The sequence below is a fragment of the Mustela putorius genome, unplaced genomic scaffold, assembly GCF_011764305.1.
Source record: "Mustela putorius furo isolate JIRA1106 unplaced genomic scaffold, ASM1176430v1.1 tig00537248_pilon_pilon_pilon, whole genome shotgun sequence".
NCBI classification, from domain to species: Eukaryota; Metazoa; Chordata; class Mammalia; order Carnivora; family Mustelidae; genus Mustela; species Mustela putorius.
The window spans coordinates 11,392,884-11,419,744 of record NW_025422387.1 but is presented as its reverse complement, the minus strand read 5'-3'; the positions used below and the strand labels follow the sequence as shown (position 1 = coordinate 11,419,744).

At 50.1% G+C, this 26,861-nt stretch overlaps 1 protein-coding gene across 10 annotated transcripts in view; it reads left to right on the top strand.

The window, feature by feature from the left end:
* The window catches only part of NOS1 (nitric oxide synthase 1), a 170,402-nt gene that overhangs the window by 53,256 nt on the left and 90,285 nt on the right, over positions 1-26,861 (top strand). For 5 of the 10 annotated variants that reach the window (XM_045073743.1, XM_045073748.1, XM_045073746.1 and 2 more), the window contains exon 1: positions 9,843-10,090. The exons of 1 other annotated variant lie outside the window; for it this stretch is intronic. The gene's annotated coding sequence lies outside the window, so the exon portion shown is untranslated. Of the gene's footprint in view, positions 1-9,568; positions 9,702-9,802; positions 10,091-10,120; positions 10,487-26,861 lie in introns of those variants that run through there. 4 more of the 10 variants (XM_013056571.2, XM_045073742.1, XM_045073745.1 and 1 more) reach the window with 4 other exon arrangements.

Genomic DNA, 26,861 nt, shown 5'->3' with positions numbered 1-26,861 from the left:
AGTATTTAGTATCATCATACTTCTTTTTATTATCATCATTAATATCACCTAAAAGTCCTCCTGTGAGTCAGCAAAGCTTTATTAGACGCGTACTGTATGCCAACACTGGGTGGAGTGCTGGGGCCCAAGACATGAAGAAAACAGGGTATCCGTCCTAAGAAGCATGGGGTCAGATGATGAAGCAGAGCCAGAGGACAGCAAATACAGAACAGACTGATCAGCCCTGGGACAGTGGGAGGACCAGAAGAGCATTAACATCACATCCAGTGAAGAAGCCATAGCATCCAGACCCTTCCCTGTGGCCCCCCAAACACAGCTTTCTCTGAACACACTGCCATCCCCTCTGTCCATACTTCTCATTCCGCCCCAGAGCTCCCACTTCCTCCCCTACAGCACAGCCAGAGAGCTTGGTGGATCTCCATGCTTCCCCTCAATAATCCAATTGTAAGCTCTGCAAGGCTGGGGCAGTCAGTGTCTTAAGTTTCTTCTGTAGGCCATGAAGTAGCCAACACACTATGCTGCCCATATGTATTCTATATGGATGCCAGCAGGAGACAAGAGATTCCTGGATCAGAGACACAGGATTCTACTACTCACAGCAATAGCAGTAACCGGGGCATCAGCATTTTCTCCAGGAGCCCAAAGCCCCATTCCCACAGAGCAACACGAAGAGGACCGGATGTTGTAGTTCGGATTAGAGGAGAGGAATCCCAAATTTAGAGAAGCCGAATCCTTCATGACATGAGTGAGCAAAACTGCCCTTTGCTCTGGAGGGAGTCCGTATCATTATTATACAGGACAGGAGGCATGCCTGCCTTTTGCTCTGAAGGGAAATACTATTTCTATCTTCTGAAGCTGCTATACAAACATCTTGAAAAGATAGTCTGGAAAAAAGGCAATCAGTGCCTCTGCTGGCAAGACAGGCAGGAGTGAAAAAGATACGTGGTCTCCCAACATATATGGATGGATGGATGGATGGATGGATGGATGGATGGATGGATGGATAGATACATGCCTGGATGGATGGATGGGTAGATGGGTGGGAGAATTAAAATTTGCAAGGCAATGCTTTTTAGGCTGTGTTTCTGGAACCCATAGGTGCTTCAGGGTTTCCCTAGAGGAGCATAGGGCAGCCAGGGGTCTTGTCCCCTCCCCAGTGATTTCTCAGTAACTCCTCCTTTATTTTATTTTATATATTGGCTTCTGTATACAATTCCATTTGGAAACTAATAGATACTATTAGACTAATATACATATATAGTCAGATAAGAAGTTGCAATGGCTAAAACAATTTTAGAAATCATTGGTGTTGGAAAGTGATTCTCAAACTTAAAAATGTGTCAGAATCACTGGAGTTTGTTGAAGCTCAGATTACCAGACCCTACCTCCAGAGCTGCTCATTCGGTAGGGCTGGGGTGGATCTAGAAAATCTGCATTTCTAACTAGTTTCTGGGTGCTCCTCCTGCTGCTGGTCTGGAGACCATACTTTGAGAGCCACTGCTGTGGAGAAACCACCCTGATTCTTCCATGCAACAGAATTCAATTACTGAGGGCCTGGGATGTACCAGCAAACTGCTGGGCATATTGAAGTCCATAAAAATGGATTCAGGCATGGCCCATACTTCTCTAAGGTCTCCAAGTTTTGAACCAGAGACAGGAACCCCATATAAACTAATAATAATAATAATAATAATAATTGGGGCACCTGGGTGGCTCGGTGGGTTAAAGCCTCTGCCTTCGGCTCGGGTCATGATCCCAGGGTCCTGGGATCAAGCCCCGTGTCAGGCTCTCTGCTTAGCAGGAGCCTGCTTCCTCCTCTCTCTGTCTCTGCCTGCCTCTCTGCCTGCTTGTGATCTGTGTCAAATAAATAAATCTTTAATAATAATAATAAAAGGAGGAGGAGCTATCATTGACTAAGCACATACTATGTGCCAAAGACCAGGCCAAGGACTTCATGTGCATTATCTCAGTTAATGAGCACAGTCTTGGGAGGTAGTGACTACTGTCATCCCCATTTTGACAGATGAGAAAGCTGAGGCTCAGAAAGGGTAATTAACTTGCCTGCGGTCATACAGCCAGGAAGTGGCAAAACCCAAGACTAACTCCCAAGCTTTTAAATCACACCATATTTTTGCACACTCCCCTTTTCCACACAATTAGAGGGAGTATAAGACAGTTTGCTTGAGTGTCAGATTAAATAAATCAAATGCCAAAACATATGAAGCTAATGGTGCTCTAGGCTGTCAGGTTGAGAAGAAGAAAGTGGATTCTCTCATTAGGGCTTTAAAAGTCAGGATGAGGCCAGCAGAATTGTGTTCTGGGCTTCAGGGTGGCACAGACTGCAAAGTGCCGCACACAGCACAGCCTGGACTTTGAGTTTGTCTGACTTGTTCATTGCACTGAATCCTTCAGGAGCCAGAAATCCTGCCTGGGGTGTTGGTTGCCCCAGCCCCTGGCACAGTGCCTGGTACCTAGACCATCAAAAAAGAGGGGACAGCAGCTGATTAAATGCACAGTACAAGATGCCACAGAGAATTCCCAGGCCAGTCGCTCTCAAGTTTGTTTTTCGAATGAAAGCTATGAGGAAGTCAGATCAACTCAGAATGGAGGGGGACCCTAGGGGGTCCAGGGCACCCTTCGCCAGCCTTCTCCCTCTACCTGCAGCCCCCAGGACACTGATGTAGTACCCAAGGAAGTCCTGGAACAGAGAGGGATGCTATGTTCCAGGCCAACCTTAATTTTATAGGTGGGGGAAAAGAGACCCAGAGAGGGGAGGGGCCTGCCCCAGGTTGCATCCTGAATGGAGGACTGAGTCAGATAAGAAGTCACTGAGGCTCTAGGCTGGTAGCTTTCCAGAATACTGAGCTGGAATTTCACTTGCTCCTCCCTCTACTATCTCCCCATTACCGTCTCCCAGGGATTGGTCTCGGAATTTTCTTGACTCTTAGAAATAAGTTCCAGTGTATCATCTTTTCTGTGCATGTCTCTGGTATGGGGTGAGGAGCAGAACTGCAAGAGATTGCTGCTTTGATGGGGAGAGGAAGCCGTCATTGTCCCTGAGAAGCTGTGTCATTGAACTCCAAGTATCTACAAGCTGAGGGTGAGGACCCAACCCAGCTCACCTCTGTGCCTTCTGGCCACAGAGTAGCCAACTTGAGACCTGCTTCAGCTCCCCCTGAGGAGCTTGCTAAAAATACAGCCTCTTGGGTCCTCTCTCCCACACCAAGACCTACAGATTCAAAATCTATGGAGGCACAGTCCAGGAACTGGTATTCCCCTTCTCAGGCAATTCTTTTTTTTTTTTCTTTTAAAGATTTTATTTATTTATTTGACAGACCGAGCACACAAGCAGGCAGAGAGGCAGGAAGAGAGAGAGAGAGGGAAGCAGGCTCCCCGCTGAGCAGAGAGCCCGATGTGGGGCTCGATCCTAGGACCCTGAGATCAGGACCTGAGCTGAACGCAGAGACTTTAACCCACTGAGCCACCCAGGTGCCCCCTTCTCAGGCAGTTCTTAAGCACCTAGAAGTATAAGGGCCCCTGCTTTATGTTCTGATTAAGATCTCCCGTGCACTCAAACACGTCCACTCCCAGGCATTGAAATCCATTTTCTTTCGTTCTTTTTTTTTTAAAGATTTATTTATTTATTTGACAGACAGAAATCACAAACAGGCGGAGAGGCAGGCACAGAGAGAGGAGGAAGCAGGCTCCCCGCTGAGCAGAGAGCCCGATGCGGGGCTCGATCCCAGGACCCTGGGATCATGACCTGAGCTGAAAGCAGAGGTTTTAACCCACTAAGCCACCGAGGCACCCCGAAATCCATTTTCTTGGTCTGAATTCTTATACTGGTGCTGACGCCTGTTTCATTCTGAGTAAATACCTTTAGGTAGGCTGTACTCTCCAGTTAGCCACAAGCCCCACTACTCCCTGATGTCTCAGAACCAGCCCACTTCATCTGTTCCCTAGAAGCACTGGCCTCTCCCTGCCATTGCCTTCAGAATGCAAATACTTTGATTCCCCTTCACAGTCCAGTGTGACAGGCCCTCAAACATGCCAGGTTTAGAGAATTCTAAGATCTAGCAGCTTGAATCGAGATGGGGGAGTTTAAGAGGGCATCCTGTATTGGGGGTGCAGGAGACAATGAAAAGACTAACTTAGGAGTATGAACAGCAAACTTAGGGCTCTTTCTGAGTTTTCAGTTGATTCTCTGGGGTGCTCAAGACACCCCCCCCCACATCCTAATGCCCCACCCTCATTTGATGTCTCCTCTAGGGACACACACTGCAAGGTGGCAGCCGAAAGATACAGACAGTCCCCAGGGTGGCCCAACACTCTCACCCCATTCAAGTCAGGTCAGCACAGAGGGGACCCACGCTCAGAGGTCTCCAAAGCTAAGTAAACAGAAGCAGGAGGGACCGGAGTCCTCTCTAGAAACAGGAAGGCTACAGTGAAGGTTTAGCGCCATCTGTCGGTAATTCCGGGAACTGCCTCTCTGGCCATCGGGCTGCGTAGAGCAAAGGGCACCTGCAAACTTGCCGTGTGGGGTTTCTCAGGCAAGAAGTTGCCTCCTTTTTGCTCACTAAAGCACCCTGAAAGATCACTGATTCAGTTGCTTGTGGCCTTTTCAAGGTATCCGACTCCTTTAGAAAAAGGCTACTGAGTACTACAAATCCTCTACCCCAGAAAAACACACCTGGACTTGATTTTGCATGTAATCCCAGGGGCCATCTTCTGGTTCAGATCACTTTCTGAGACCCAGGGATGCCAAGGGGTTTGTCCGAGCTCACACAGCTCATTCGTGGCAGAACCAGATCTGGAAGCCAGATGTTCCAGCTTCAAATCTAGTGCTTCCTGTGCCAAGCCTGCTTCTTTAAGACTTAAAGGGCTCCTCCTGCTTCCTTCCCTGCGGGACTCCTATGGATGTCTGTCTGCCAGGGTTGTTTAACAAGTCAGTAACCATTCCAGGGCTGGGGTGCCCCCACCCCTCCCAGGGGTTCTAGGCTCTCAGACAACCCTTTGCCCCACTCTCTGGCCCGCCTGCTCTGCCATTCCCCAGATCCCCCAGGGCCACTACAGTGACCCACCCCTCTCAGGGACCCCAGACCCAGCATCTTGAGCTGGGAGCCAGGACAGGGATCCGATAGGCCACTGACAGGCTGTTGCCCTTGGATCAATCACCAAACCTCCCTGGACCTTGGCCTCCCCATGTGTAAAAGCCACGGTTCGGGACAGCCATCTCAAGGTCCCTCTCACTCTGTGCAAGACTGCCCCACAGGCATGATCCTTCATAAGCGTATCTAAGTGACTTCCCCAGCCAGGCATGGTCAAATTCTTTTCCAGAATCAAAGGTGGGAGGACTACTTGGGGGGGGGGGGAATCTGTGTGCAATGGGGGTCAGGGGGTACCCAGAGAACCTTCGGGAACCTTCAACTCAGGACAGAGAGGAAGACCAAGAGGCATTGCTGGGGGATGCAGGAGTGAGGGAGATGGTGAGTGACAGATAAGGGGGCGGCCAGGAGGGGCACAGGGTTTGGTATACAGTTGATGGTTAATTAAGGAGCTACAGTCATTACGTAGCTGGACTTCAGTAAGCTCTTCATTCATTTATTCAACACATGTTAATTTGGTTTTTGGTTGGAGCAGAAATTCTCAAACTTGATTGTGGACCAGGATCTCCTAGAGAACGTGTAGGAAACACAGACTCCTGGGTCCCCACCTCAGTGTGTGGTTCAGCAAGTCCGGGGAAGGGCCCCCCACCTGGCATTGCTAATGAGTTCTGAGGGGATGCTCAGTTTCTCAGTTTGAGAAACACTGACTCTGAATGACAGATGAGACAGACCCCCCCACCTTTGGGAGCTTCCAGCAGTGCAGCATTAAAGGAGTAAATATCCTAAAGTGTGTTGCCTTAAGAAAGGGGAAGGACAGGGCATTAGGGGAGCTCAGAGCAGGGGGTTCCCCAAAGAGGAGGTGTTTACACTGAGACCTGAAGGCTAAGTAGAAATGGCCCAGCAAAGCGGCAGAAGGGGGAGATTTTAGTTTAACACTAACTTAGTAGGGGCGCCTGGGTGGGTCAGTTGTTAAACATCTGCCTTCAGCTCAGGTCGTGATCTCAGGGTCCTGAGATCGAGCCCCAAGTTGGGTTCCCTGCTCTCCCACTCCCCCTGCTGTGTTCCCTCTTTCGCTGCTTCTCTCTGTCAAATAAATAAATAAAAATAATTTTTAAAAAAAGATAAACACTTACTTAGTAGCTGCCAGAACCCCTCTCACATTCCTCATCTTCCCAGTCAATGGGAAGGAGGCAGGATTGATCCCATTTTACAGATGAGGAAGCTGAGGCTCAGAGAGGCAAAGGACTAGCCGAATATCACACAGCAAGAAAGCAACCCCAGCCTGTCCCCGCACAGGCCACCTCTCAGGAGCTGCCCTTCTGCCGCTTCTGCCCAGCACCCCCTCCCCGTCCCCTGGGGGAGCCACCGCCTAGACACAGCTGCGGGGTGGCCAGCCACACTAGGCTGCTCCCCCGCCCCTCACCCAAGCCCTTCAAGTGTTTTCACTGCTGGGTGAATTCAACAGATGCCTTTCGATCGCAGCCTATTAAATTAGCCCCTCTCTGCAGCCAAAAGAAGATAATTATGTTTTCATTAGCCCTGGATAATGTATTACCCCCCTCAGTGGCAGCCACATCAGCAAACCTCCTCCCTCCCCGTGGTTCCACTGGAACACTGTGCTCCCCTGGGCCCACCTCTAAGCAGCCGTGTGGGGACTGGTTAGGGTCCAGGTTGGCTGAGACGGGGGACAGGAGGCAGCCTCCCTTCGGCTGGCAGAGGCCTTTTGCACACCCACCATCCACACAGGGATGGAGGACATGGGCCCTGGAGAAGATCCCACAGGAATTGTTCTCCTGATGACCACTGATGGGGGGCTTGCTCTGAGCTGACCCCTGGATGTGTCTCAGCTTCTCAAATCCTACAGTGGTGGGGGAGAAGGGTGGCTTTACCAGCATCTCCCCCTGAACACCAAGGAGGTCGTGCTGGAATCAGCTTAGAGTGAATGCCTGAGCAGCCTCAGAGAAGGGGCACCACAGAGGAGTTTTGGGGGACCGTCCCTCTGCATAGTCCCAGGACCACCCCCATGGCTGTGAGTTTCTGGTGTCAGTGCCCATCTGCAGCTGTTGAAGCCCCCTGGGGTCCATACTCAGCACAAGTGAGGGGAGCCCCCCACACACACACCAGACACTCCCCTGCCACCAGAAAGACAGCTCTGACATAGTCACTCTTTTTCTCCACAAGGCAGCAGGAAGGGACCCACTTTGGGGTCAGTAGGACCCGAGTTTTTACCGCCAATTCACTGGGTGACCTGGAGCAAGTCACTTTGCCCCTCGGAGCCTCTCCTTTCCTCCCCGTACAATGGGAATAAGGAAAGGAATCGCCTCTTACCATTTTTATGGTCATTCAACGAGAGCCCTATCAAACACTTGGTTCAGACTGATAAAATGATTAAGTGCTTGGTACAAGATAGGCTTTATTCTTTCTACTATGACCAGGATTGTCCTAGTCCCCTAACCTGATGGAAACAAGCAGAGTAGGGAAGGGGACGCTCTCTCTCTCTCTCCTTCTCCTTTCTCTCTCTCTCTCTTTTGCTCTCATACCCACACACAGGACCCCTCGTGATGACAGGCTCCTACCTTGGGCTCAGAGGCCGCGTCTTCCCCAATCTCTGTCTCGAGAGCTCCTGTTTCCATTCTTTGCTCTCAACTGTGCCAGGACAGCTGGTGGCAAGGACAGACTTGGGGGAGTGGGGTTTCTGTCTCCCTCTTCCCAAGACCAAGCCAAACCTGCCTTTTGCAAACACAGCTCAGCCTTGACCCTGACCTCACCATCTGTGGCTGCCTATTCCCTCCCAACCACCCTTCTCCCCAGATCAGAACAGCAGGTGCTCCGGGAGAGGAGGTGGCCCGCCTGAGGCCTATTCTGGTCCTGAAGCGCACACAGGCAGGCGAGGTAGCTGTTCTGAGCAGGTAAACGGCCAGCCCAGTGGAAAAGTGGCTTCCCTTCCCCTGGCTTTCTGATTTTCCCCAGTTGCCATGGTAATTGAGGGGAACAGCATTCTGAGTCTGACACCACTGAAACCCAGTGCTCAACTTTGAAACGGTTCAAGCAGGGGAAGCTGGAAGGACTCAGCTGCAGCCCCAGTTCCCTGGGATGCCCCATCCAACCTTTGTCCTCATGATTCTCAGCATTGTTATTATTTTTCCTGGCTACCGTTTACTGAGCATTTACTACATGCCAGGCACGACGCCAAGAGCTTCGCCATCGTCTTCCCATCGTACACATCTTTCCAATGACTGCAGACCCTTTTCACCACTGGGGAAACTGAGGCTCTGGAACTTGCCCCAAGCGGCACAGTTAGGAAGTGGCAGCATAGCCCCGCGGCCCAGAAGGAATTGCTGGTGTCTTCCTTCTAGCATGCTGAAGAAAACACAGAGCTCCACGCCCCTGCCAGCTTACTCTTTATTTCTGCCTCCTTTCCTCATCCCCCACACCTCTCTGCCTATCCCCAAAGTCACGCCCCTTTCCCCATGCTGGGTGTGCAAGACAATCTGAAAAGCGTTTATTAGTGACAAGGGGGAGGGAGCGTCCTCTTTGCCTCTCCTCTGCACAGCTCAGAACCTGAACAGGCTTGTTTCCCTCGGCAAGGCTGGGGAGGAGGTCAGATTCAAGCCAACCAGGAGCCAGGAGCTCAGCATGTGTGTGTGTCTGTGTGTGTCTGTGTGTCTGTGTGTGTCTGGAGTCTCCTCTCTTTCCTTGGTTTTCCCATTCCTCCAAGAGTGTGTGAGCAGCAGTAACAGTGAAATGCAAAATCCTTTGCAATCTGCCCAGGAAAAGACAGCTTTTGAGACGGGTTTATATGGTTACCCATATGTTAGAGCCCCTAAGAAAGGAAGGAAAGCTTGGATCTCTATCTTCTCCTCCCCCAGCCCAGCCCTAGGCCTCTCCTCACCTGCAGGTCTACCAGGCCACAGGTGAGCCGCGCCCCTGCCCGGCTGCCCCGCCTAAGTGCTGCTCCCTGGAAAAGCAGAATAAGGCAATATTTTCAGACCTGGCTGCCTGTCTCCCAGTCTGCCCACCCAAGAGCCAGGGCCAGAACTCAGTTTGCAATCTCCTGAGGACTGCTGGGAGCTTCCAACCCTGCCCAGCGTGGGGGGGGGGCTGTAGGGCCCACTGTCCCATTAAGGAATCCTCTCCCAACACTGGTGTAGAGACCGAAAGAACCATCCCTGCTTCCCATGGGGCCTTGTCTGCCCAGAGGGCTGCCCTGTGGCCACCACATTCAGAGCCCCCTCCAGGCTCCCAAGAAATTGTCGTGGTGTGTGTATTTCCTGATAGGAAAAAAAAAAAAAATGGAAATTAGGTTATATAAAAGATGTATGCTTCGGAGCCCAGAGCGGCTCTTTTAATGAGGGTTGCGACGTCTCCCTCCCCACACCCATAAACCAGCCGGGTTGGACGTCACCGCTAATTCGTTTCAGCGATGATAGGATAAAGGAGGGACATTAAGAAATAAATTCCCCCTCACGACCCTCGCTGAGCTCACGGCTCAGTCCCTACATATTTATGCCGCGTTCCCAGCCGCCGGGCGAGGAGCCACTTAGCGCCGCGGCTCCTCCGAGGGGCGGCCAGGCGGCGAGCGGCCGGGCGGACTGGGTGAGCCAGGGGCGCGCGCGGGGAAGCCCGCAGCCTCCGTCCCGAACTTGGCTTCGCTGGGGCGGAGGGAGGGGAGGGGACTCGGAGGGGTGGGGGCTCGGCGAGAGGGGGCGGGGAAGGATCAGAGAGGCACAAAGCGGCGGCGAAGGGGGAGGGACGCGCGCGGCTCCCATCCGGAGGTGAGTGGGTGCGACTGGCGCCCTCCAGCCGCGCGGGGCGGCTGACCCGGAGGATTCGGAACCGGGAGCGCGGCGGCCGCGGGCGCCCGGGAGGAAGAGGTGGAGGAGAAGGAGGAGGAGGCGGCGGCGGGCAGGCGAGCGGACCAGCGGGCGGGCGGGCGGGTGCGCAGCGCGAAGAGGCAGCCTCGGCGCTGCCCGACTTGGCGGCAGGTGAGTTCTCGGCCCAGCCGTCCCGCGTCCCCTCCCCGTGCCCCGGGGCTCCCAGCTCGGGCGCCAGCCTCCCGGTGCGCACCGGAGGCGCGGGGCTTGCCGTGCGTCCCAACTTGGTTCGGGCGACCCGGTTCTCCTCGCAGCGGGCGGCCCCCAGGCTGGGGGGCTCCGGGCCGGGGGTCGACGCGCCCGCCGCGCTCCAACTTTGCAAGGACCCGCGTCCCTCTCGAGCCGCGCGCTCGCCTGCGAGCTGCGCGCCCGCGGTAATGGCGGACCCCTTGGCACCGCTCGCTACCCAAGGCGGGCAGCCCGCGGCTGGGGGCCGCCCGTGCCCGAGGATCGCCGCACCTGCCCAGCCTCAACTTTAAGCTTTCCTGCGTGCCCGGCCCTCCGGAGGTATGGCACCTGCGCGCCCGCGGTAATGGCGGACTCGTTGGCATCGCTCGCCGCCCTCGGCGGGGGCCGGGAGGCTGGGAGGGCTCTGCTCTTGGGAAGCGTTGCTCCGGCCTGGCTTCCAACTTTGCGAGGCTCCTGGTTGCGCTCCCGCGGTCGTGGCGGGGCCGCCTGCACCTCTTACTTCTTCAGCCCGGGCGGGATTGGGGTGTAAGAACGCCGGCTCCCAGACCTGGCAAAGTTGTGCCTCCCGCTCGGAAGAGGCTCTGGGGCTCCCGGCGCGTTCCCCGGACGGAGGACGGGCGCGCTCCGCCGGGATTTGGGGCCAGGCAGTGCACTGCGCGCGAAGGCTTTGCTTCCAGGTGATCAAGGGTCAGGGCAGCGTCCCCGTGAGATCCGACTTCCAGGGCCACCCTAAGGACCCTTGGGCCCGAAGGTCCGGGTAGGGCTCTCCGGACCGCGCCCTAGAAACCACAAGACTCGCCTCCACCTTAGGGGCACTGCAGCCGGAGAGTCCTCGGCTCTCCGCAGGCTGGAGACTGCGCTGTCTGGGGTGGGCACCAGGAGGAAGAGGCACCCGCTGAGAAGCCTATGGAACAACGGCAGGGAGCTTTTGAGTCAGGCAGGGAGCCTGGGTTCTAATCCTAGATTTACCCTTTACTGGGTGTGTGGCCTCAGTTCTCCTGTCTGTAAAATGGGGGAAACGATTCCTTTCTGGCAGGGCTGTTGTGGGGACATTAAAAAATTATGAATGGGAATGTAGGGTGTAGCGCAGATGGTCAGTATGGGGAACGTTGCTGAAATTTTATTGTTATAACACCCCTGAACCAGTTCCGGGAGGCTCAAGGGCGAGTTGTTTCCTGCCGGTAGGACCTGGGGGGCCCCTCAAGGTCCCCAGGCTCTGGTGGGTTGCACTTACGTCTAGTGCAAATGAGTCGCCCAAGAAAAGATGCACGGTGTTCTTCCTGGCAGATGAGACCCCCTCTAATCCCTTATTTTAGCTCAAACACTTCACCCAGGCCCCTGAAGAATGTACAAGTGGCTGGGGAGGGAGCACCACCAAGGGGGGGGGACGGGGAGGAGTCCCTGAGCAGAGAAGTGGTGCGGGTGAGCCAGCCCACTCAACCAGGGCTCAGGTAGACCAGGACCTTGGAAGAGAGGAAGAAGGAACTGACCCCTCAGGCCAGTCCCCCAGAAGGAATGTGAAAAATCCTCTCCCTTTTTTCTAGCTCTTTCTCTCATTGGTGTTGGGTCCGATGCTGCCCATTGGCAGACTCAAGGTGCACTGATTTTCCTCCATTGTTATTTTGAACTTAAAGCAGGGAAGGGGCCTTGCGTGCCCCACTGGCAGAGTGGTGTCCCTTCTTCTCTGCCCCCCAGGGCATCTCTGCATCACAGATTTAAGAAGCTTTGGCAAGAACCCGAAGGGAGGCATTCTACACCCCCCTTTCACCACCACCACCACCCCAATCCTTATGACCAGTCCAGGTTCCAGAAGCCTCTGAAAGAGTACACACCTTTGTGCCACCTCCAAGGCACTGTCACTCACAAGATTCCCCTGGAATATGCCCAGAATGCTCCCCAAAACTCCCCCAGGTCACCAGTCAGCCATCTGAATCCCATTTCGCAGATATGGAAGCTGAGGCAGGCGAAGCCAAGCCACCTGCCCATAGTCGCCTCGCTGGTAAGTGGCATAACCAGAGACCATAGACCCAGGTTTTGTCTTTCTAACCGAGGGGTTTTGCCCACGTCTGGACACCTAGGCAGTCTGACAAGGACATGCTCCTGCCCTAGCACTCAAAGTCTCATTTCCTGATCCATCTGCTTTCCCAGAGGCCATTCCAGTGGCCATGGGCATGACTGAGTCTCCAGAAATTGTAATATCCCTCCCCAAAGTCCCAGACCGCATAGGGAAAGAGCCAGCAGCCTGGTAGAGATCTGGGAAGGGTCTTAGCTTGAGGCCTTGCCACTTAACCTCTGCAAACTTCAGTTTCATTATCTGCAAATTGAAAACATAACTCCCGCAGGGTTGTTTTGAAGATTTTCTTCATCATCTATGTGAAAGATAGTCGGCAAGCAATAGGTTTATGCCAAAGTTGGTGACTGGGGAAGAAAGAGACTCTAGAAGGAAGTCTTCTGTGGTACTCTTTGGGGCCAGTAAAGTAGGGGTGGTTTTCCAGACCTGTCTGTCCTGTACTTTTTCTGCCTCTTCTTTGTTTTCCCCAAATGGCCAAAGCAGGCTATCTGGGAGGCTTCATCCACAGAGAAGGACCTTGCCAGAAAGGGTGAGGGGCTAGCAGTGGTGTGGTAGGCCAGTTGGCTACCTGAGGGTCTCTGCATTTGAGTCACAAGGCGCTGTCCAAGGTACTAACTGGATCTTTATCCCCCAAACCTTCCTCCTGGTGGGGATCTGAGTTTCCTAGGACAGGGGAGAATCTGGGGGTGGTTCCCCCGGGTACTGTGAGCATGTATAGGTCTGGCTGTGCTGCCTCCTCGGGGGCATGTTTAGGGGTGTCTTATGACAAGGCTCAATATATTGCCCGTCATTCAAGTTCTTTGGTCTCCGTGTCTTGGTGAGCTTTGGAACGTTGTTGAGAATCACTGGCAGCAATCTGGGCCCTTTTGAACTGGGAGCCTTTTCCTATTGGAAACTGGAATGTGTAGAAGTTGAATTTGGCATTTTAGGACCAATTTTCACTCGGTCTATTTGAACAAAGGGGCATGCTTCCAACCACAGGTCGGTGCGGGTTTGTGTGTTTAACCACACAGTGGCTGCAATGACCATAGACTTGACGTTTTTCTCATTCTCATACATGATAGCATTTAGACCTCATCTAATCCAGCACATGCCAAGCACTGCCCCGGTGGACTATTGCCGTCAGAATCCACCCAGGTGCTGGTTAAAAGTCAAGATGCCAGGTCCCACCCCGGATCTAATCTAACAAGTCAGGGTTTCCAAGGGAGACCTGAAATTTCTGTATTCTTAACAAGACTTCTCCAGCAGATTCTAATGCCCTCTGCTCTTGTTCATCACCCTCATTTTACAGACGGAGAAGCTGAACTCAGAAAAGGTGAGTTCCTTGCCGAAAGCCACACAGTACTGTATCCATGAAGCTGGGGTAGAAACTCAGTGTCTTGACTCTTTGCCCAGTGCTCCGTTATGATAACAGCAAATTTACTCCAGGATAGAGAAGTCCTGTAGATTCCAAACTAAAGAGGATTTAATTACCTCTGTCTCTGTCTCTCTCTCCCAGTTGTTGTCAGATTGTTCAGGAGGGACTGAGCAGAGTCCTTTCCACTTAAACTTTCTGCACATCAGCCCTGTGTCCCTGTGTAATGCTGGGCATGAGTCTCATGGGTGGCTCCATCTCTCCTTTGGGAGGGGATTTCATTTAAAAGTGACCTGTTGGGGCGCCTGAGTGGCTCAGTGGGTTAAAGCCTCGCCTTCGGCTCAGATCATGATCTCAGGGTCATGGGATCAAGTCCTGCATTGGGCTCTCTGCTTAGCAGGGAGCCTGCTTCCTCCTCTCTCTGCCTGCCTCTCTGCCTACTTGTGATCTCTGTCAAGTAAATAAATAAAATCTTTTAAAGAAATAAAAAAATAAAAGGGACCTGTTGGTTGAAACTCTAGGAACCAAGTAATCAGACACTAATAAACCCTAACTACCGCTGATTTCACCAAAACCATTGGTTTGAGCTCTTTGACAGCTGAGTCAGCACCCCTCCCAACCCTTTATAAGTCCTACGTCTTTATGTCACTCACATCCCTGTTCCCCGGAGCAGCACCCAGCAATGCAGGCAAATTTGAGTCTACTTGAATCTGTTAAGTAAAAATGATCTAGCAACAGATAATCCCCGTAAGTCCCCAGTACAAGCGTAGCTGGCGGGGTCCAGCAGACACAGGCATATTTAATGACGAGAAGCTGAAGACAAGCATCAGTTATGTGTGGCTCTGCGGCAGACGTCAGGACGTTTGTCAGATGTGTAATGATGAGAGTCAAATGGCAGGCTCCGTGCCGGACCCCAAGGGCAGATGCCCAGATGAAGGTGGCGTGAGCCCTGCTCTGACGAAGCCTGCGGTCCAGCCAGGCAGTGGGCACCAAACAAGCCTTGTTCCCGGGGATGATGGCTGTGTGGGACAGGTAGCAGTGCAGTGCGGCATCCGGGAGGAAAGACTGGAGACATCAGTTTTGGGCTTCTCGGAGGAGGCAGGCTTGGGACTGGGAGGCTTCTGATTTGTAGCAATCCCTGCTCCCCACCCCCCGCCCGACCCACCACCGTGACAGGGTCTCCAGGGTCTCCGGTGCTAAACTGGGTCAAGTGCAGCTGGGTTGAAAGGCAGAGCACCAGACTGAGAGTCGAAAGAGGGTGTCATCTGGGGAAGCATCGACACCAGGCCCTCGCACTTGTGGATTCCATGACTCGGGGTGATTGAGTGACCCCCCTCGGAACTGCAGGTGTCGTCGTCCATAAAATGGAGATTCTGGCTGCTGTGCGGGGCTGGCCAGAGGACACACGCAGCGTGAGAGAGTATGTGCGGAGCTCTGGCATGGGAACAGCATCAGGCCCGTGGTCATGTTCAGCACAAAGCAAAGAGATGCACAAAAGAAAGACCCCTCCAGTTAGCCAGCCGATGTGGAACCCAGCCTGTTGCCCTCACCCGGCCCCAATTTTCTCATCTGTGAAACGATCTTAGCATTCAAAGGCAGCTGCATCCAGAAACCTACAGATACATTCTGTCTGGCTGGGGCTCCTACAGGATTTCCTTTTGGTCTGGATTTCTTTTTTTTTTTTTTTACCTTTAGGTCACAACCCCCCACCATTAAATATTGTTTATGTCACTTGCCCAGCCCTTGTAGACATTTTCCATTTACAACCCCACAAAGACCTTTTCCACTTTGACGTTCTGCGGCTCTCCAGAGACACACATTTGTCCGATTCTCGTCCATCAGTGGCATTCGTGATTTCTGCTGACAGCGTCTGAAGAAAGCCTCCTCTGTGAGCCCCGGAAGCACAGGGCCGGCTGCAGAGGGGACATTCCCCTTTCCAGCCTGGGCTGCTGTTCCATGCCCTGTCCCCTACCATCACGAGATCACCTCTTCTCAGGTGGGGTTCCCAGGAACCACAGGTCTTCTTTTTGGCCACTCGAGCTGCTTTAGGAGTCTTGCCCTGAAGTCACCTAAAAGAAATGCCACAGAGTATCAGGGGTGTCCTGAAAAGTGCCTCTGCTTCTGCTGGGAAACGTGACCCACCAGCCTTAAGTAACACTCGGGAATCCCTTCCTTATCCAAAAACCTGAGAGCTCAATGGGGGACTTACAGGGTGGGCCTTTCTGGAACCTGTTTCCAGGTTGAAATGAAAAAGAGAGCATGGCGACTTTTTAGATGCTGGTAGGTGAGCCATCATGGCTGCTTCTCCGCTAGAGGATTTCTTGTCACGAGGGAGAGTCTGGGAAGCCCCTTCTTCCTCAAACAAACATGCCCCAAGCTCCCGGCTCTGTGCAGAAACCCTGAGAGAAGCTGAGGCATAAAGAAGTAAAAGACACTGTCCCTACCCTCTAGTACCTCGGGTGTCCAAGAAAGGGACCGACTTGCCAATAACTACAATACAGTGGGGTACCTGGTGTAGGCAGCCCATCCTTTTTGGTTATTAAAACAGCCATGGGATCTCATCGTGCTGTATTTCATTACAGGAATGTTAAGCACAAAAATGGAACCCAGAGGGATAAGTCAAAATAAATACTACTCGATAGCAACAGACATATTTTGAGCATGTTTTTTTTTCCCCTTTGGATTTTTAAGGCACTCTCATAGCTCCAAATAGTCAATATCCAATAAGGAAAATGAAAACAATTACGTTCGTGTAACCAGAATGCAGGTAATGAAAAGAGTCAAGAACATCTCTGTACTAGTTTATTAAGATAAGTCTTAGCTGGAAAAACCTTCATTTGTCATTTCTTTCCTAGTATCACTGTAGTCCCTGAAATAAAAGCCTTTCTTTTTTTTTCCTCGCCAGGCAGGGTATAAAATAATGAGACAGGAATGATGTTTGGGGTTGGTATTTTTATTGGTTTTGATTATTTTTTTTTTTAACAAGCATGCAAAACTCCTACGTGTAGGTAAATGTTTCTTTAACTACTGTCTTCAACGCACAGGATTTCTGGCAAAGGGTTACCTCCTCCAAGACTTGCCTTCCAAAATTACAGATTTCTTTCTGACTCTTCTGCCTGGTGACAGCTCATTGGGCCTTTTAGGGTGCATTTGTCTTTTAGAAACAACAAGTCCTTGGGAGCCACATTTTGTAGTTAAAATGGGTGATGACATTGGGATGAGATCCTGTGGAGATTTTGTTTTCAGGAGGGGCTCTTTTTCAAAACAAAAGTGTATAAACAGCATCATGCCCCATGCACTCTTCCTCTCGAGATTCTGATGACGAGAACCAGCCCCATGAAGCCCCAAATCTTCCCACTCGGGAACCTCTTGATGGCCTCTTGCCATGTGGCAGATTGGTTTCTCTCTCCTGAGCCGGAGGGATTAGATTTACTACTTTAATGCCCATTGTTGAAAACACAGCCTTCGCTGAATGTCTGGGAACATTTTGCAAGGAGAGTTCATTTCCTTCAGCGCAACAATGGTACTTTGGGGTTTGGTGAGGGGCGGGGGGAGCGGTCTTTATTCTAAGATATTCATGTTTAAGAATCGAGGGCTGAAGCATCTTATCAGCAACTCATTTTCAAATGGTTCAGCACAGGGGAGCTACAGATCGATGATATAGAGTGGTACAGATAGATGAAGTCAGAGAGAGATGATAGATGGACGGGTGGATGGGTAGACAGACAGACACCACAAGCAGGACAAAAAAGGCCAATGCCAAGAGTCGTCGAATGCAGTTGGAAGTTTATAGTTGTTATTGTACTATTCTTTTCAGTTCGCCGTGCTTAAATATTTCATAATAAGTTGGGTGGCAAGAATAGCTTCAGGCTTTCCTCTGGGTTAAATTTTCCCAAGTTTCTTACGAGGATAGCATTCAGCCTCCTCCTCTCTGTCCCTCTCCCCACACACGCTGGCATGTGCGCGCGCGCACTCATACACACACACACACACACACACACACACACACACACTCATGAGCACTGCTTTTCCTGGAAGAAATAATCCTGCAGTTTAGCAGAATGTCACTGTTTTCCATGGCAGCCTTTCTTTACATTTTTCCCTCAGCATTTTAATTAGGGCTGTGAGTCACTGTGCTTTATGAAGGCTGGTGACAATGTCATTTACGGCTGTTTAGCATCCCAATCGAGCCTTCTTCTGCGGCGCTCATTACATCAGGGGCATTGAGCAGGGAGCAGGCGACACTTCTCTCTGTCAGCAGCAGAACAGGCTCCGGGCCTCTTGAGGAATTCAGAAATGAGCTTGAGGTTCGTCCCTGGAATATCTTCCTGGGTCCCCTTTTCTTCTGCTGAGGTTAATAGCCCTGGTGGGGTTTGAGTGCTTTTCAGCTGCTGAAGGTGATCCAGACCTGAGGACTGGACATCCTTCTTGGAGACAGCAGGCTTTTCTCGCTGGCACGGGGTGCGGGGGTGGGAGGGGGAGGTCTGACTTGCCCTGACATCGGCCCTTGGATGAGTGAGACTCCTGTGGATATGAGGCAACAGCAGGAGGCAGGATTCTGGAGCCCACCCAAGCCAAAGTCGAATGCAGCCACTGCTACGTGTTCACCCTGTGAGCTGCGGGTAGCTGTGCATCTCTCTTTAAACCGCCTTTTCCTCTTCTGTAAACCTGAGCATAACTCTACTCTACCAGGTTATCGGGACCCTTAAGTACTTGGTGCCTTTTTGTGCTCCGTACATTTCTTCGTGAGGATGAGGACCCCCGTTAGGATCCTCTGAAGACATGCTACACCCTTGAGCATTGGAGTTGCTTCTGCTATTCCTCATCCCTAGGCCCAAGATGCAACAGAGGTGAGAGTTTGTCAGCCCGGATCTGAGCAGGACACGGGAGACACCTGTAGCGATGACACTTTGATTCCAAGATAACACAATGAAAGTGTTATTTAAGGATATAGTTTAAGGGGGTGCCTGGGTGGCTCAGTGGGTCAAGCTTCTGCCTTCGGCTCAGATCAAGATCTCAGGATCCTGGGATCGAGCCCCGTGTCGGGCTCACTGCTCAGTGGGGAGCCTGCTTCCCCCCTCTCTCTGCCTGCCTCTCTGCCTCCTTGTGATCTCTCTCTCTCTCAGTCTCCATCAAATTAATTAATTATTTTAAAGAAAGGATACAGTTTAAGATGCTAACAAGGGAGAGGGAAGCACCCAGGGACCAGCAAGAGTAGGGGGGTGACGACCACCGCAGGACTGATGGAGCAGGTGGGGAGAGCTTGTTCCCGAAGCCCTGTGGGCCATGCAGTGGGGAGTGGGGGGCTCTCAGTGGAAGCTGTGCTCAGAGAGGAGTGCAGTCCTCTCCAGACCACAGCACTGGGGCAGCCTGGAGCCCCCTCTCCCTCCTCCTTCTCATCTCCTTTGTGCCTCCCGTTGGCCAAACCCAATCAGAAGCCAGAGGACAAGGAGCCTATTGATATCCATAGAGGTTAGCCTCCTCCTGGGGCCCAGGGTGGAGAACGGACCTGGGGGCAGGTCCCCCAGGAGGGGGCATCCATCCTCACGTGGACAGGGAAAAGGGGAAGACCTCACTGATAATCAGGAAGAAAACCAGCCCCCAACTCGTCAGCTCCAAATAGAAACCTGCTTCCGTCATCTGGGATGTGCTGGAGTGTCTCCAGCTTTCTGTAGGATCCCCATGAAATTCTCAAACCAAATCGGGCCTTTGCGTTCATTTCAAACACCAAAATGCATCCCAAGGTACTTTGAGGAAATGGGAGCGAGCATTATAAAATCAAATGAACAGTTTCAAGGCATTGCAACTTCACCAGCAAATTGTAGGGTAGCGTCTCGGGAAAATAAAGCCTCTGATCTACCGAGGGGGTAAGCCTTATTGGAGAAGCTGCTGATAGAGGTTTAGTGTTCAGTCAACAAGGAAGCAGTGTAGTGTCTGTTGAATGTCCACTCTGTGTGGCTCTGAGCACGTAGCTGGAGGCGATGGCCTGGTGTATCATACCTGTCAGGTACACACTTTGTGAAGCAGGAGTTCTCAGATGCCAAAGCAAGGCATTCTAGCGGTGCTATCCCAGGGACCCGGAAACTTCATTGCTGATCTTCAAAGAGATTAATGGATCAAACTTGGAGGAACTTTCTTGATGAAAGCCGAGTGATGGTGTAGAAAGGCTCACGGAGTGGGCGCCAGGAGGCCGATGGGGGTGTCCAGGGATGATGATAGCACGGACCAGCATTCTTCTGGTCAGCAGCTGCGCTAAATGCTGGGCTCACCAAAGCACAGCTTCTCCAAAATGGTAAATTAACATAACATGAAATTTCTCATTTTAAAGGTATACAATTTAGTGGCCTTGAGGGCATCCACTGTATTGTCCAGCCATCATCTCTCTCCAGGTCCAGAACATTCCATCACCCCAGCAGGAAACCTTATCCCCACTAAAAATTGAAAACGCAGGTTCAGGCAAAAATGTGTACCCAAATGTTCACAGCAACACTACCTGTTTGTTTGTTTGTTTTTTTAAGATCCTATTTATTTATTCAAAGGAGAGAGAGATCACAAATAGGCAGAGAGGCAGGCAGAGAGAGAGGAAGGGAAGCAGGGTCCCTGCTGAGCAAAGAGCCCAATGCAGGGCTTGATCCCAGGACCGTGGGATCATGACCTGAGCCAAAGGCAGAGGCTTAACCCACTGAGCCACCCAGGTGCCCCAACACTACCCCAGGTGGAAACAGTTCAACTGTCCATCAACAGATAAACATAATGCAGCATGTCCATATAATGGAATACTATTCAGCCCTAAAAAGGAATGGCTTACTGATGTGTGCTGTGGCATGGATGATCCTTGAACACAGGCTGCTAAGCGAGTGAATGCAAGGCCACAGATCGTAGGATTCCATTTGTAGGAAATGCCTGGAATGGGCAAATCCGTAGAGACAGAAAGTGGTTGCCAGGCGCTGAAGGGAGGGGCAAAAAAGGCAGTGGGGAGAGACTGCTTAACTCGTACCCATTTTAAAACTTTTTATTTTGAAGTAGTTTTAGATTTACAGAAATGTTGCCGAATAGTGCAGCAAGTTTCTTTATCCCCTTTACTCAGCACCCCCTAATGTTAACGCCGTGTATTGTTTTCTCATAGTCATGAACGAAACTACAGTTTATTTGAATTTCACTTTCCCATGAGTGGCCGTTTTCTGTTCCCAGCTCTTACCCAGGATCCCACACACTCTCAGAGCTCATTTCTCCTTGGTCTCCTCTGATCTGTGATAGTCCATCACACGGGCTGTCTCTCCTGAATTTGACAGTTGTGAAGATGACTGGTTGATGACTTTGGAGAAAGTCCCTCAATTTGAGTTTGTTCAGTGCTTTTCTCGTGACTGGGACAAGATGATACCCATTTGTTTGTTTTATTTGCTCATTAAATATTTGTTTTGATCGATAATAGAAAAACGTAGCTGGCCCTCTTTGTACCGTGATTTCATGGATGTTATTCCTCAGGATAAGGCTGTCGTTAGGATTTAGGGTAAAACGTGAGTCAGCTCTAAGGAAAAATAGTAGATGATTGCCTAGGATGAGACACAGGTACAGCACAGAGATAAGAAGGTGGTTAAGACCACTGGGGGGAACTGACACCATTTTATGTAAATTTTATGTAAATTTCATAAGCGCCTTGCAAAGAAAATACTATCATTCACCATTTTACAGGTTAGGAACAAGAGGCACAGAGATGCCAAGTGCCTTGCCCAAGGCCAGCCAAGTCAGTAAATGGCAGAGTCAGCATTTGAAGCCAGGATCGACAGTCCTACCCTTGACAACCGCCCCCGCCCCCAACAAGCCTTCTTTGCCATGTCTGTGATGTCAGCTTTGGTGCTACTCATGGTGGCGTCATTCTCTTTTCTCTGCGATTTTACTGCAGGGGAATGTTTGCGGAGCTCTGTTCTGTAGGGCTGAATCAGGAGGGAAAGTGTCGCTCGGGCTTGAGGGAGGGGTGACTTCTAGGGGCTTACCAGGTGCACTGGTACAACAGGAGATGAAGACCCAGCCAGTTCAGGTAACCCCAAGGTAGAGTCCCTAAGGAAAACGAATGGGGTCTTGGACTGTGTGTTCCCTCTAAATGAAGAAGGGAAGCTGGTTTCTGTCCAGCTCCTGTTGGAATGAGTAGGCAGACTGGTTTGACATCAAAAGTGAGAGCTCCATTTACAGAGAAAGGTGTCAGTCCAGAAAGGGTCTTTGTAAACGCACCGATTTGAGGGAAGAAGCAGCTAAGAGTTAAGGGTGACAATTATGTGAAATGCTCTACCGTTCTCAGTAGCTTTAACCCGAGGATAATGAGACACAATGAGTGTCAGCCACAGGGGATAAGCGGGAACAGGTGCAGAGGGCTCTCAGGAAGGTAGGCATCCATCAAACCCCTGGATCACCCAGGGTCACCTATGGCAGGACCCAAGTCACTAAGCACATCTGTCCTTGCACTGAGCAGCTTCTAAAGGTGACCTTCCTTGTTTCCCTTTAAAACTCACTACAGACAGGGGTTCCCACGGTCAAATAAATACCTGAAGGGTCCTGACAACAAACACATGCATGAGGGGGGCTGCGTGGGAGCCCAGAGGAACTGGAGAGCTTACAACCTGTCTAAAGGGGGTGCCACCACCCACTCCATATGTCTGCTCACATTCAGGAATACAGACCCAGTCCTTGAACTCATCCAGTGTTGCAAGAAAACCAGAAATTTGCATTTCATGTGAAATTTCCAGTTTTTATGTGGTGGTGCCCAATTTGAAATAAAATGTTTTTAGCTATGTTGACCAAACAACAGAGATCACAAGTAGGCAGAGAGAGAGGAGGAAGCAGGCTTCCTGTTGAGCAGAGAGCCCAATGTGGGGCTTGATCCCAGGACCGTGGGATCATGACCTGAGCTGAAGGCAGAGGCTTTAACCCACTGAGCCACCCAGGCGCCCCTGACCTGAGACTTTTTGAAGCAACTGATATCCTGGGTCTAAAGCACTTTTGTGCAGAACAGTTTCTAGCTCAGGTAGAAATGAAATTCCATTTGCAATGGCCATTTTTGCAGGTCACGAAATCATTGAAAATCTGCAATTGTACTCAGTTCAGCCTAATATTATTGCTCCCTTGACTCAAGTGTCCTGCTCGAAGCTTCATGAGACTGCAAAAAAAAAGTAACACAGGCATTTAGAGGCAAATGGGAGCAATGTTTCTCAAGCCATAACGTGCACACCCATCACCTGGGGGTCTTCTGAAAATGCAGAGTCTATTCACAGGGCTGAGGTGGGGCCTGAGGTTCTGCGTTCCTAACCAGCTCTCAGCTGATACCTCCTGTCCATGAACCACACCGTGTCTAGCAGCACTAGACCATGTCCATCCCTGGTGATTCTACAAACTACATTGAGACCCCCTCTTTTATTTATTTTTTAAATATTTTATTTATTTGACAGAGAGGTCACAAGTAAGCAGAGAGGCAGGCGAAGAGAGAGGAGGAAGCAGGCTCCCCACTGAGCAGAGAGCCCGATGCAGGGCTTGATCCCAGGACCCTGAGATCATGACCTGAGCCGAAGGCAGAAGCTTAACCCACTGAGCCACCCAGGTGCCCAAGACCCCCCTTTTGACCTCCTCTTTTTCTGAATCCAGGTGTTCTTACCCGAGGATGTGTGGTCTTGTGTATTTGCTTTTTGATTTATAATGGGCTGCATTATCCACCCCCACCCCCACCCCCACAGCTGCCTGACCAGAACTGAGCTCATACCAACCCTGCCTTCCTACATGGCCAGAATGGAGCTCTGGCTGTGACAGGGATGCTCTGGTTTTCCACTGGCCCCCACTGTTCCCTCTCACCTCCCACCTGGGCTACTTCATCCGATAGCTGTGGGCCCAGAGATTGAGATTTTGATTTACTGAGGACCTACTATGCGCTGGGCCCCTTGCTGCGCACCAAGGGTACAATGATAAACCAGAAAAACATGATCCCTGTCTTCAAGGAGTGTACAATCTCATAGTTCATTTAGGATGATAGGGTTTGGGGACAAAGTAGTTACTCAATAAATGAGCAAATGAAGGCGTTGTCTTCATGAAGGTGGGGTCTCTGATATTATGATCCTACATTGATATTTATGGCTCTGTTAAGCAATACTGAATGAGCATAATCAGGTTTTTATCCTAATTTTGAATTTGACCATTTAAGCATTTACTTTGACAAGCAACTGATATGGGGTCTGTGGACCCCTATAGAGGTTTGGTGATGATTTTTGCCCTCCCTTCACCTGTCATGGTGTCTTCACAGCCTCTGTTATCAATCTGGATAGGGAGCTAATAATTGGAGGTGGTTCACTAGTTAGGGAGGGATAAGGAGATTCTGGACTGCGCAGGCTTATTTTGAATAATTAAGAAATAGTATAACATACATAAAAAGCATCTACCAAGAAGGCTGCAGCTCACATCCTGAAATTAGCATTACCGTCAAATGTAGGACCATGAGTAAATTTCCAGATTTCATGGGGAAAGCAAGGAAGATGAGCCTGTAACTTGAGTTTGAGAAGATACCATACAAGAGAGATCGTCACTCTGACTCAGTCTCTAAGAACATTTGGCAAATCCTTCCCTATCTATAAGCCTCAAATTTCTCATCTGTAAAATGTAGGGTTAATCCAGTGACTCCTACTCTTACTGGGTAATGGAATGCTTAGAAAAGCATATTATGGACTATCTCCCCATATAAACATGCATATGCACAGACAAAAAAGTTGTGCACACAATTCCAGGATTGTCAGCAATCCCCGAGCCCTGCTGAGGGTCCATAGACTCCTTATTGTGAGCAGTTAAAATAGAAAACCTCACAGTCCATTTCAGCACAAATTACTAACATTATGCATGGTGATCAGGCCAACTGAAATAAAAATACATAGTATTTGGAAAGCGGCAACAGCAAAGAATTTGAGCTGTCATTATTTGCAGGTGATACAGTTATCTGCTTGGAAAATCTGAGTCTAAAATTTACTGCAGCGAATAAAAGAGTTTAGTAAGTTAAAAATAAAAAGTAAAGATTTTGAGCTCAGATAAAATTGGTTTGTGTCAGTCTCTTGGTCACTGACTGTAGCTGGATAAACTCTGCAATGTAGTTAACCTCTTTGTGCCTCAATTTCAACATCTATAAAATGGGAGTAATACAATCATGACTTTCACATAGTTGTTGCAAGGATAAAATTAGATAATTCAGTGAAGTGCTTACATATATGAATGTTCAAAATATTAGGTTGAATTATAAGACGGTGGTGAATTTGATCATTTCCAAACCTACTAATTTAATATAGTGCAACCTAATTAATAAAAATTCAATGAAAAAAATTGCTGTGGATAACAGATCATTTACTCAGTGAATATTTATTTTGTACTTACCTGGCCCTAACATATTTTAGAAGAGAGTGAATTATATCTTTCAAATCAAAGCAGACCTATGCTGCCTGTGCAAATGTACATCACACCCATATCTGCCTTGGAGAGCTATTTTTCCTCCTGTCCTTCACCCTTTGTCCCCACATCCATGCTAATATAGAGCAGGTGCAAATGCATTTAGTCAATCTGAGAGTCTTGGATCTTTTACTCAAGTTTAACCCATTTATGTTTATTGTTTTTTCTGATCTATCTGACATCCGTGGTGTCATTTTCAATATTGCCATTTGTGTTTTCTATTTAATGTATTCTCTCTTCACTGACACGAATTTGCAACTGATTCAGACCTACCTGGATGGTGTGACCTATTTGCAGGGGACTTTCAAGTTAAAGGAGCAGATATTATCCCTCTTGCCTTTAAAATAACCATTCTTATTTCTTTTTCCTTCCATGGGCACCTTTTGCCTAACCTAGTTTTCCTTCACCAGGGACAACCAAGGATACCAGGCATGAGAGGAGAAACTTGGTTGAGTGTCAAGTTAACACTGAGCGGCAGTCTGAAGGGTACCATTCTTGATGTCCTCCCTGAAATAAAGACTCAACATTGCTACGACGGTTGACATTCACGGTTTGCAGAGTGCTCTTTACAGCACCTGTCCATTGAATCTTCACAAAAACCTTGGAAGTGGTTTTATTACCTTTTCAATTTCACAAAAAGAAATTGACATTCAAAGTGTTGAATGACTTGCCCAAAATCAAATGGCTGGGGAATGAGCCAAATCAAGTGTTTATTTTCTATAATCTCCCTTCATTCTCAAAATTATGGAAATAATGATACCGGGAAATGTTGACTCATCAGTATACTAGACCACAGTTAAATTATCTATTACTACTCAGGAATGACAGTTTTATCAAATTAGTTTCATTCATTCTTATCCTTTCTTTTGCCCTATTTTTATCCTGCCCTCCTCTGCTCTCATAGCCAGGAAATGCCATCATGATCCTTCTACTTGTAGAATCCAGAAGCTTTGGCCTTTGCCCCTCTACTGATTCAGTCACCACAAACTGTTGACCCAACCTCCTAAATATCTTTTAAACCTACCCCCGTCCCTACTTCCTCCCTTCACAATGCTAACCACTGTCATCTCTCATCTCTGGCCTGCAGCAGCCTCCTAACTCGGGCTCCCCATAGCCAGCCTTGCCTCCCAGCCCTATTTTCCAGGCAGCAGCCAGAGTGATCTTTCTAGAATCTAAATCTGACCGTAGAATTTCTCTCCTCAAAACTCTTCAGAGCTTATCATCACTGTAAGAATGAAGTCCAAAATCTTTAACTTGGCTCTCAAGAGAGCTGCATGATCCAGCTTCTGAAGACCTCTCTGGCTTTATAAGACACTGGCTTTCTTCTACTGCCACAGTGGAGAGGGCATGGGGGAGTGGCTTAGATGCCTGTTGTCTCCCTTCTCCGTGCCTTTTCTCCTCCACCCCTCCCTCCCACCATCTACGCATTCAGTGTGGCTAACTCTATATCCTGACTCTTCCTCCAGGAAGCCTTCCCTGACCACCAGCACCCAGACTGTTAGGCATCCTGCCCATGCTGCTATTACCACCCTGTATTTCCACTTTGCACTATATGCTACATTTGTCATAATACCTCTCTCCACCCTCCCTGCTCCTGTCCCCACCAGACAGTAAGCTCTGAGGACAGGGAAGTTGTCTGTCTTATCCATCCCTGCATTTCCAGTGCCCCAGCTCCTTGCTGGCCCGGGTGAGAGCTGTGTAAGGGTTCATAATGAGCAAATAGATGGTGTGAATGGGGGGAGGGGAAGGAAGAGAGGAAGGAGGAAAAGGGAGGGGAGGAAGAAAGAGGAAAAGAAGGAAAG